The sequence below is a fragment of the Acipenser ruthenus genome, chromosome 2 (genome assembly GCF_902713425.1).
Source record: "Acipenser ruthenus chromosome 2, fAciRut3.2 maternal haplotype, whole genome shotgun sequence".
Classification (NCBI taxonomy): Eukaryota; Metazoa; Chordata; class Actinopteri; order Acipenseriformes; family Acipenseridae; genus Acipenser; species Acipenser ruthenus.
The window spans coordinates 17,906,809-17,918,436 of record NC_081190.1 but is presented as its reverse complement, the minus strand read 5'-3'; positions in this window follow the sequence as shown (position 1 = coordinate 17,918,436).

The window sequence follows — 11,628 nt, the reverse complement described above, 5'->3', positions numbered from 1 at the left end:
TTCAGTGTTTAATTCTCATTTGTTTCTTCTTTAACAAATCAAACCTTACCCTCACTCCAACAGTGGCATTACTCCTGTCTAGTGAATGGGTTACATGGATAAAGTCTTGGGGATAATGCTAGGAAGTATTACCAATGTTCAGTGTTATCTTTTGAACTGTGTCCAGCTGACCAGGAGGGATCAGTATGCAGCGGGTGTAGACTAATGGGAGAATTTCTTCTCGTGTGGTTGTCTAAGGAAGAAAGAGTCTTTACCAAGGGGCTGGTCTCAAGTATTTTAATTTCAGTCAAATTGTACATTTTAAAAGTCTGCACACTTTTACCATTTCAGTTATTAGGGGTGAGTTGGAGTACCTGAGTACACAAATCATTCTTGCTTTTATTGTTCGATTTACTCAATGTAATTGATCAATGTTAATTTAAATCTATTTTCATAACAATTGGCAAATACTAACTCTATTTCATTAGAGGAAGGGGTTTGGCAGTTTTCAATACAAGATGGAATAAGGCTGTACAAGTGTAGAAGGGTGTGAATAAATGACCAACACCTTGTCAAGGGCAGTTTTATACTTGAGGGAGTTTTTAATTCAGTGGCTGAGGACTTGCAAGTAAAGGTTTGGATTTATCTTTGGCTATAAACATTCTGCACTGAAATCCTTATAAAAGCACATGAGAGAGTCCATTGATTAAATGCATGCTGCTTTTTTTAATGAAATTTAAATAAAAGACCAAGCAAGCCATTTTAGTATGAAATGAGTTACGATCATTGCTCTAAACAGATCTGAAAAGGGTCAACTACAGTCATACTTGAGTTTTTCTGTGTTTTATTTTCGTTTTAACGGTTTGTTTTTAAGTCTTAAGCCGCTACATCCTAATTGAGAAGAACATTCTGTTAAATTAGCGGGAAAGAACAACACAACACGAAACAGACATATTGGAAGCTACCTAGTTCCCAGGCAAGTGCGAGAACAAAATGCAAATTAAAGTAGCATCGGGGGGGGAGTGATTTAATGTCATTACTTACTCTTGTGTTTGAATAATGAAGAAGGTGAAACGGAATCAGCAAGACAATCAGGACATTAAGGTAAAAAGATGCGACTTTGTTTAGAAATTAACAGTTTAAGATTGAATCCGCTCAAAACACGGTCAAGTGAACAAAAATAACTTCAAACTTTAAAGCCCTAGTTCTTTCAGTTTCAAAGTGCTGTATCTGCGTCTTTCTAGTGCCGAATTGTTAAGCAGTTTTTCTGGCACTTACAAGTTTAATGACTTTTTATTAGTTTAATTCTGTCATCTAGGGAGGACCTTTTGTTTCTCCACATTTTCTCTCTTCCTTTACAAGAGAGCATGAACCATTTAAAAACATTTTTCTTATAACAATAGCCCTGTGTAAGGGTACTTAATACAGGTTTGAGTCCATTGCTGGGTAAGAGAATTGTGGTCGCTGGTCACGTTAGACAGGTGGTCGCTTAATACAGTTAAATAAAAGCACAAATATCATTGGGTGGAATTTAAAGTGGTCATATTAGCAGTTTTAGAGCCCAGCCCTGTGCCGTTAAATGACCTGTGCAGGAGAGTGCATTGATTTTTAAGATGGCAAGAAAGGAATGGAAAGTCCTCTTATATGGCTTCTATTGTTATTAGAAAATGGATTTTCTGGTTGTTTTTGTTGTGATTTTTATGCAGCACTAGTTTTTGTTGCCAGTAAGAGTGTTTCTCAATATTACATGAGTAATGCAGTTTGCTCATGCCACGTGTGGTTTGATAGCCTTCAGGCTTCATTATCCCAGCGGTGGATTAATGTAGCGTTGTGGGCAGCGTTCCCTCTGAGCTTTTAGATCCTCAGAAACTTGCCATTTTGACTGAGAGGGTAAATTCAGTGAGAAACCTTCAGCCATGCATTAACCCTTTTAATATATGTTTGTTGCATTATACAATGTTGAAACAATATTCCAACACAAGTATCTCAACAATTTGACAATTTACTTTAAATTTAAACAAGACATTTATTGTGGCTCTGCCTCTGATGTTGAATCATCCTCTGATCCTATGCAGCCCTGTCGGTTGTTCTCGTAGATATAGACTACATGCTTAACTGGTGGCCCGCATAAAATTGCTTGATACTACTGCATAAAACACTGGCGTCTGCACTGCCTTCAATTGTAACCATCTTTAGGGCTACTAATTGTTCTATTTTTGGGAATACCAAATTGCGTTTTTCGAAAATGGCCAATTCCATTTGTTCCCGCTTTCTATTAACGTAGTAATAATTAAATATGGCATTTGAACATAAATGTTGGTAGTTAAAATAAGTAAATTTAAATATTACCAAAATTATTATTATTGTTTTCAATTAGACTCTTGTTGCTGTAATAGTAAATAAAGCACCTGAAGACACTTCAAACCTGTCATAATGTTTACAGACGTCACTTGGCTCATTGCTGGCATTAAAATAAGCAGGAAAACCTAACAGTTCAGAAAACCAAATATCAAGAATTATATTTACAGTCTTCCACTAACACAGTTCAGTCTGCAAATTAAGGTGTTTTGAAAATACCTGTTTAGCTTACTGCTGGCATTACAATAACAATTATTATTTGTTTATTTAGCAGACGCCTTTATCCAAGGCGACTTACAGAATACACAATAAAAAAATGTGCAAGGTTAGTAACAGTCCAGCTGGTAACAATCATGTGAGAGTAATCCTATGTACAGCACTATGATATTTAATGGTATTGACTCATTGATGATGCGAATTACAGCAAAACTTTAAGAATACTATCGCACCATCCTCATATAATCAGATTTCTTTTAGCTCAGTCTTACTGAAACTTTTTTTTTTTCTTCGTTGGTGCAGCCGCCATGTTGAGTTTCAGCAGACATGGAATGAAGTCACATGATGAATAAACGCTTAAATGTGTATTTTTGACTAATGTGCTGATTTACATTTTTACCAGTTTCAACACGCTTGATTTCTAAAACCGCCAAAGTGTGAGTATTGTGATTTTTATTTGTTTACCTGAGTATTTATACTTCTAAATAATGCAGGAAGATTTAGTATTCTATTATACGACTAGTTAAAAAACTTTAAAGTTCATGAGCAGCACCGAGCAGCACTTTCTATAGAGGCAGAATCGCCAGACGCCTGCTTCGCCTGCCCTCTACTAGATTCGCTGGTGCCCGAGCGAGCTCTGCTCTAATGCGATGTGCAAGAATGCTCTCAAAATGACAGGTTTACCTCGAGAGGCTGGAATCTCAATTGAGGTTGATTATTTATAATAACTTGCGAAAGTTAGTCAACTGAGTGCAAAGGTTGTTGCCAGTTACTGCAAAAACTGCACGCATTTCAGCCTTCGAGGGAACGCTAGTTGTGGGTATTTCCGATAGCCTTAATACTAAAAACAAATCTTCTACTTGCATGCAGCTGTTCACTTTAGGTACACCTATTACAAAAGCAAACATAGTTTAAAATAAGTACAGCTAACTTTGTTTTTTTAATTTAAGGCTTGAGTGTATTTATATAAGTTTCTGTATTTAAGTTACTGTTTGGGTCCTAACAGTTAGAGTTTGCTGTTTTGTTCAGTGTGTTCATAAAGTTTATTCAAAGCCTCCTTCCTGGCATTGTGGGGTTACTGTGATATGCTGAAACTAATCAGACTGTACAAAGTTGTTTTTTTCAACTTGTCATTCAAACTGGAGACTAGTTGTTATTTTGGTTACTGTATTGTCGCTGACAATGTATAGAACAGAGATTTTCTTTTCAAGCTGAAAAAAGGTAAAATACATGAATACTTAACTATTTTCCGGCGACTCGATTTGGAACAGTGAGTAAACATAGTTTGAATGATAACATTTGAAGTCCTTTACCGGAGATTAAGGACCTATTGACCAATTGGGTTAAATGAAATCACCAATCCATTTTGTAATTGGCGAGAGAGAACTGCATCAAACTGTACAAATCAGTTTTCATAAAATGTATCCAATCCTATAGCTTCTGAGTGGCATCCGTCCTTCAGATGTACAACTAGTCATTCTTCCTGCAGTTGTGTCTGGATGAAAGATAAACACAGGATTGATGTCTGAAAGAATCTGTTATACAATGACATTAGAAATGCATGCAGCAAAGGAGAAGCCATATTAATGGGGGATTTCAAGTTCCCCTGTATAAAATGGGAAAACCCGGTGGGGAGCACGACAGACAAAATTAAAATGGCAGAAATGACAAATGACTGCTTCCTAATGCAATTTGTGAAGGCACCGACTAGAGGGGAGGCATGCCTTGATTTAGTCTTCATTAAATAACAAAGACAGAATAACTACAACAGAGGTTAGAACCATTGGCAAACTCAGATCACAACATGGTCTCATTTGAAGTGCTTTTTAAAACCCCAAAAAGTAATGACTAAAGCTAAGGTTTACAATTTACAAGAAGCAAACTATAAAGGAATGAAACAGATTAACAGAAGTAGATTGGAGTAAAATAGAGAAAACATCCACAGAAAAAGGATGGCTATTTTTCAAAAATGTAGTACTAGAGGTGCAAAACAATTACATCCCAAAAGTAGACAAATCATAATTGCCAAAATGGTTTAATTGATCAATTACAAAAAGTATTCAGAGCAAAAAGGCATTTGACTGAGCGTTTAAAAGGGACCAAGAACAAAGTACACGGAAAGAGTACTTGGAACTGCAAACTCAAATCAAAAAGGAAGTTAGAAAGGCCAAGAGAGAGATAGAAATGAGCACTGCTAAGGGGTCTAAAACCAATTCAAAAAAGTTTTTCCAATATTATAACCGCAAGAGAACATTCAAAGAGGAGGTAAAATGTCTAAGATACAAATAGCAAAATCATAGACAAAGAGGAAAAAAATATAAAATATTCTAAATCAGGGGTGCAGGGCAGCAGTGTGGAGTAGTGGTTAGGGCTCTGGACTCTTGACCGGAGGGTCGTGGGTTCGATCCCCGGTGGGGACACTGCTGCTGTACCCTTGAGCAAGGTACTTTACCTAGATGCTCCAGTAAAAATCCAACTGTATAAATGGGTAATTGTATGTGAAAATAATGCGATATCTTGTTACAATTGTAAGTCACCCTGGATAAGAGCGTCGGCTAAGAAATACATAATAATAATAATAATGGGTGGGGAACCCTGGTCCTGGATGGCCGGTGCCCCTCCTGGCTTTTGTTCCAACGGTGCCCTAAATTATTTAATTGGACCAATTATTACCAATTACAAGCAAGAGGGGCCGAATGGAATCCTCTGATTTGGAAACTTTCTTATGTTCTTATGAGTCGATTAGTGGAGGGATTCGTACAAAAAACAATTGCATAACTAGGTAAAAGAAATCCAGGATGGGTTCAGGTTTTTGGGTAAAGTTTGTATGACAATGGTGGCTAGCTGGGTAAGTTGAGTGGCTTTGTCCACTGGTCAGTAAATGTAAACTAGATCTGTTTTTTTTGTGCATTTTGAGAAGCTTCCATAAAGCCATTTAATAATTTTTTTTTTGTGCTACAACCACAAAATCAATACAACCTCCACTGAAAATAAAACAAATTTGATTCCCTGTAAATTCACCTTAGTTATGAGGTGAAGTGTGTGGGTTTTGCTAATGTATTAAAGTAGTACAGCAATAATAATAAAAAGGGAGAGATGACAAGTTCTAATGAAATCACACCATACCGTTTTAAAATGTTTTGTTCAACCATTTTGATGCTCTCAGCATTTAGAGAGTGTGCTATTAAAAGTGGGTTTATAGAAATTAAAGAACACAATCAAAGGTTTATACCAAAATTAAAATTCTGAAGTTCCTTTATTTTACTCAAACATTCTAAACATTCTGCTAAACTCCAGGCCCATGAACTTTTAAGCCTTGTTACAGGAAAGTTCTTGCTCTTCCCAATACCCAATAATTGCATTTCCTGTTCCTAAGAATTAGCCAGACAGTCCTTATCTCAGATCTGTGTCTTGCCGACTCTTACTAAAAACATTTAAAATGATGTACCACCATTAGGCAAAACATAGCCCTTTTGATGGACTTTGGTGACCCAAGTTGTTTATTACTGTTTGTTTGTTGTATACCAGATGACTTAATTCAAGAAGTGCTTACTGTCTAAATGGACCTTCTAAGCAGTCAAGAAGTGGGCGATGCTCCGGATGATCTAGTAAATATACATATGTGTGACAGAGATCGAATGGTGCTTGGTGTTAGATCTCCCTCTCGACCTGTGAGGGCACTGTGTAAGGGGAATGTTAAACGGTGTGGCATCTGAGGATTGGAGGAGCGGATGCGCTTGTTAAACTAGGGGTCATAGCTGACGTGATCTGTTCCTTGGTAAATGGTTAGAAACAACCTACAAGGAACCTGTGTTACCGTACTGTAAACCGTGAGTTTGTTTTGTCTGTTAGTGTTTGTTTTAAACTAGACTTCCTGTAACACGATCTGGAGCTGTAGCAGAAGCCAGCATAAACCCGGACATCACTTTCACCCCTGCATTTCACGAAGAACTGTAAAACTCCACTTATTTCACTATCACTAAGAACTGTGTTTGTGTTTTATGTTTAGTGTTGGTGTGTAAAACTGGACTTTTTGGTTGCGGGTCAAACCCGGGGATTTACAAATACCGAGTGATACACGCCGCTGTATCACTCCATTGTTATTTACAGGCGTTTGCGTTAAGGCTCTGGACATTACCTGTTAGTAATTGTCCGTATGATTTGTACCTGCACTGCACTCACCTGTATCCACTCGCCACTTTGCCACAATATGATACATTCTACTAAGCTCAAATGGCTGAAGCAATCGAGATTTCAGGAACGTTGGGGCACACAGGCTTTCAATTTCTAGGCTGCCCCCTTGTAACTATGTGTAAATGGAATAATTTGTAGATGGATATTAATTTATTTTAGAAATGCCATTTCCCCCCACATTTATACTGTACAGATGTTTTTGTTTTAAACCTATGCCCCAAGTTACATGGAGAATGGTTTGGAATTACATACTGTAGTTGGGGAAGTTTTCAGTAACTCGGGGTCAGAAATAAAGAGTAGATTTCATGGAGGAGGAGACTGCAAGTCAGTTATGCACAGACAGAAGTGTTCTTTATTGTGATCCAATCAATTTGCACTGCAGCATCAAAGTACCGCTAAATACATGTGTTTTTCCCAGCTTTAATGTAAACTGAAGACACCATTGGGTGAATCTGTAAGGAAACTGATTTGAGCAATACAAATTTAAGTTGATCTGCTCTGCGCCTGAAACTGATCCTCGGCCCCCTACCCTCTAGCGAACTTCATTGACTCTTCAGTGAGCTGGGAAACTACTGCTCTGTGTCATAGAGTTGTGAGGTTCTCATGCCCACAGTTCCCTGGAGCTAAATACTGGCAATTGTCTGCATGCCCTTAGTTTTTAAGGGTATGGCTGCTGAAAGGGCCCCTTCCTGAAATGCAGCTATTTTGGTTTATTAATTGATACAACAATCTTAAGATTGATGGGTTTCTGTTCCCAAAAAAATGTAATCAAAGTACTGTAAATTGTTTATTAGGAAGGAATGATAAAAACATAATTTAAGAAGCAGATGTTGCCTTCCCTTTCAGATATGGAAACATTATCCATTGATGTTACATTTTCCATCTATTGCCAAACTAGCCCTTTACAATTCTGTAGCCTGTTTTTTGAATGCCCCCCCCCCTTTCATAAACAAAACAAAAGCATTTCCAGTAAAGAACAGCAATACACTGCCTACTGTAACCAAGAACACTGCACAATAACAAATAAGTGTGCTAATATAAGATAATTAATGAAAAAATATGAATTAAAATAATTAATTTATATTAGACTATGCATAGTCTTTTTTTTTTTTTTTTAAATATGTAAAATGCTACAAGTGCATTCTGTAATTATGACCAGTCCTCTTTTGATTAATTAGGTCTGTACAAAAGCAGATAAAGAATGGAATACAGTAAAAACTGTCTAATCCAGCCCTGCTACAAACCGGTGTCACATGAAATAGTGTCCCCGTGAAATAGTGTCCACTGCGCATGGAGAGCACGTGCGATTTCATATCGAAGCCACATGCAATACTGCTTATAGTGAAATAGTGTCTGGAGGAAACAGGCACTTGAATCAGAATTCAGCGCAGTGAAGTTATGGTCATATATATGCTTTCTTTGAATAGTGTATTTTAGAGAACCTAATTTAATTAAATTAAAAATAAATAAACAACAAAAGTTAATAAGTGTGTGTGTGTATATATATATATATATATATATATATATATATATATATATATATATATATATATATATATATAAATGTATATATATAATGTATATATATAATGTATATATGTAAATATATACACACACACACAGTCACAGACAAAAGTATTTAGGCAGTTAAAAGAAATAAGAAAAAACCACAAAGAAAGTGGTTTCTGTAATTTCTAATTGTTCTATTGAAAGATATAAATTAGAGATTCAGCTTTATAATAAAACACATTTTTACATAACATGCATAAAATTGCAAAAACTAATTTCATACTTTGACAAAAGTAGGGCAATCAACATATTTCTTATGAAACCCATTCGTTGCTAATTATTGACTATTATCATGATTGAAAACCAACACCTGAAAATTATAGAATAAATAAATGCATAATCATCAAGTGCTGAAAAATAAATTGGAAATTTGTGATTCAAAAAAAGCAACAAAAATGGTTAAAACTAAAGAGTACAGCAACAATCTCAAAATGGCAGTGATACAACTAAACAAAAAAGGAGAAACTGGCAGAGAAATAGCACAAAGACTCGGTTTACCAAAAATCACTGTGTGGGCTGTTATTGACAAACACAGCTGTACAGGAAATACTGCAACTAGATCCAGGAAGACCAAGAAAGATTTCTCAAAAATCTGGAAGAAGAGTCGTTCGAGCCTGGCAAAATTCTGCGATTACTGCAAAAGATTTGACATAAGAATTGATGTTCAAGAAATTCATGTGCAAACAATTATTATTATTATTATTATTATTTATTTATTAGCAGATTCCCTTATCCAGGGCGACTTACAATTGTTACAAGATATCACATTATATTTACATACAATTACCCATTCATTCAGGTGGGTTTTCACTGGAGCAATCTAGGTAAAGTACCTTGCTCAAGGGTACAGCAGCAGTGTCCCCCACTGGGGATTGAACCCATGACCCTCCGGTCAAGAGTCCAGAGCCCTAACCACTACTCCACACTGGAGTGGGCCAACATGGAGGTGGCGTGACGCCAGTATACAGTCTGACCAATCAGGCTGAACTTAGGACACTATTTCACGGGGACACTATTTTTCATGACACCGTCATGCTGTACACTATTCCACAGGGACACTATTTTTCATGACACCCTCATGCTGTATAAGAGGTGGGATCCCCTCTACAATCTAGAAACTGTCTATCGTGGAATCAATGTAAAAATAACAGCGTAATCATGCTCCGGGTCATGTGATTTTTCTTTTCTATGTTTAAAATGAGTAAAAACAAAAACAAAAGTAAGACGTGGGGTATATACACACACATACCGCCAGCGGCACTTGAAATTGGGCAGCAAATAAATGACTAAACATCCGTACAGTAAGATTTCTCTTGAAAGAAAATGTGCGCTTATCAAAACTAGGCGAACGCTCAACAAAACCAACACAAAAAGAGCAAAGTGAAAAGTTCAAAATGCAAGGCAAACCGTTTCAGACATTCTGAAAATAAAAGATCCCAATTCAAAAGCCAACACAGAGAAACCAGCGTAGTGCCTGAACCCCCAATGCAGGGACAGTACCAAGAAGCTTTCTATGGGAATGGTTTAAACAGGCTGGCGCTTTTGGTTGAAGTTGTGTTGTGTTTATTATACTATGTTTGTACATTAATAAAGATTGTTTAAAGCGTTCAAATAGTTTTGTCATTTTATCTTTTTTAGGTACAGTATTAGTAACTGTAATCCAGCACACTCTCCTGGTCCCAAGCGACACCGAATTGTACAGGTTTTACTGTACAAGCAATTAGAATAATACCAGTAGCCACTTTCAACTGTAGAAGCTAATCAGAATGTTTGCTTACCAAATTTTTGGCAACAATATTATAACAATAATTGAATAATATTAGCACCAAATCTATAATTACACTACAATAATAAATGTTAGCCACCTTGGTTGCCGCCCAAAAATGGGCAGATTATCCAAACTCTTTATATAGCCAAATAGTGAGCAAATAGGAAAAGGGCAGGGCATGCAGGCCTGTGCAGAGGAATACAGAGGATATTAATTGTGTAAAAGTACATGTTTTTGAGCTGCAGTCAAAGTGGTTCCCTTAGGAATACATTCTATTTACATTTTTTGAGAAATGATTCCTGGAAATAATCCAGAAATAATAGAAATCCCCTGTGGCCCCAGCTTCTGTGGAATAAAAAAAACTAAAATAAAAAACTATATGCTGCTCAACAAAATGAAAACATTAGTGACCTTGATCTTGAAGTGGAATTGGAGGGGACAGCCTCCTAGTTTACTGCTAAGAATAATCCCGAGGACAAAACCAGGGGAAATTGTAACACACCTTAACATATAGTGTGCTAAGCAGTGCAGCTACATCATCACTGTAACCTAAAATGAGATGTGCCATGGCAATTTTAAGGCACACCTAACACAAAGGTAATTGTACTGACCCTATACAAACTGTGTGGGTATAAAAGAGGCCCAAATATCATTGGTGTAACCAACAGCATGGGTGCCTATCTAAAACTGTGGGGAGGGCATGCTCTGGGGGTGAGGGTGTAGCGGGCAGCTGGGCTGGGCTGGGTATTGCAGCAGTTTCCAGGAATAAATGAAAATATTATTTTGAGAATGCACTTTCATGTAGAACAAAATGTGTATAAAGTTGCAAAACACAAGGGAAGCTCTTCTAGTAACAGTCTTTAAGGGTATTCATAAACCTTTATGATCACAACATAAGATACATTTTGAAGAATTGTAAATGTGGGATTAAGAATTTGAGTGATATTAGCAAGGCTGGATGGTTAATTGGAAAATAACTTAAAATACTAGCAGTGGAAAGCTTTGTGTTGTATAATAAAGTTAAAATGTTTCTTGCCATGGCGTATGTTCTAAAACTGGTTATATTGTTAATGGCAATACTTAATTTACATCAACAGACATTGAATCAGAAAAAAAAGTAGTTTGAACACAGGCAAAATAAGGCTGTATTTTTTCATAGATATCATCAATCAATAATTATTTTAAAAAAGCACCCTTTTCAGACTGGCAGCTATGGGCACAAATTCTATATAAAGGCAGGGAACCAAAGTGCATTGTGGCATGCTTTAAAATAGTGAATGAAACAGTCTTGGGGTGATTATATATATAGTTGTAATAAAGTAATTTATAAAACATACAATAACATACAGTGCCTTGCGAAAGTATTCGGCCCCCTTGAACTTTGCGACCTTTTGCCACATTTCAGGCTTCAAACATAAAGATATGAAACTGTAATTTTTTGTGAAGAATCAACAACAAGTGGGACACAATCATGAAGTGGAACGAAATTTATTGGATATTTCAAACTTTTTTAACAAATAAAAAACTGAAAAATTGGGCGTGCA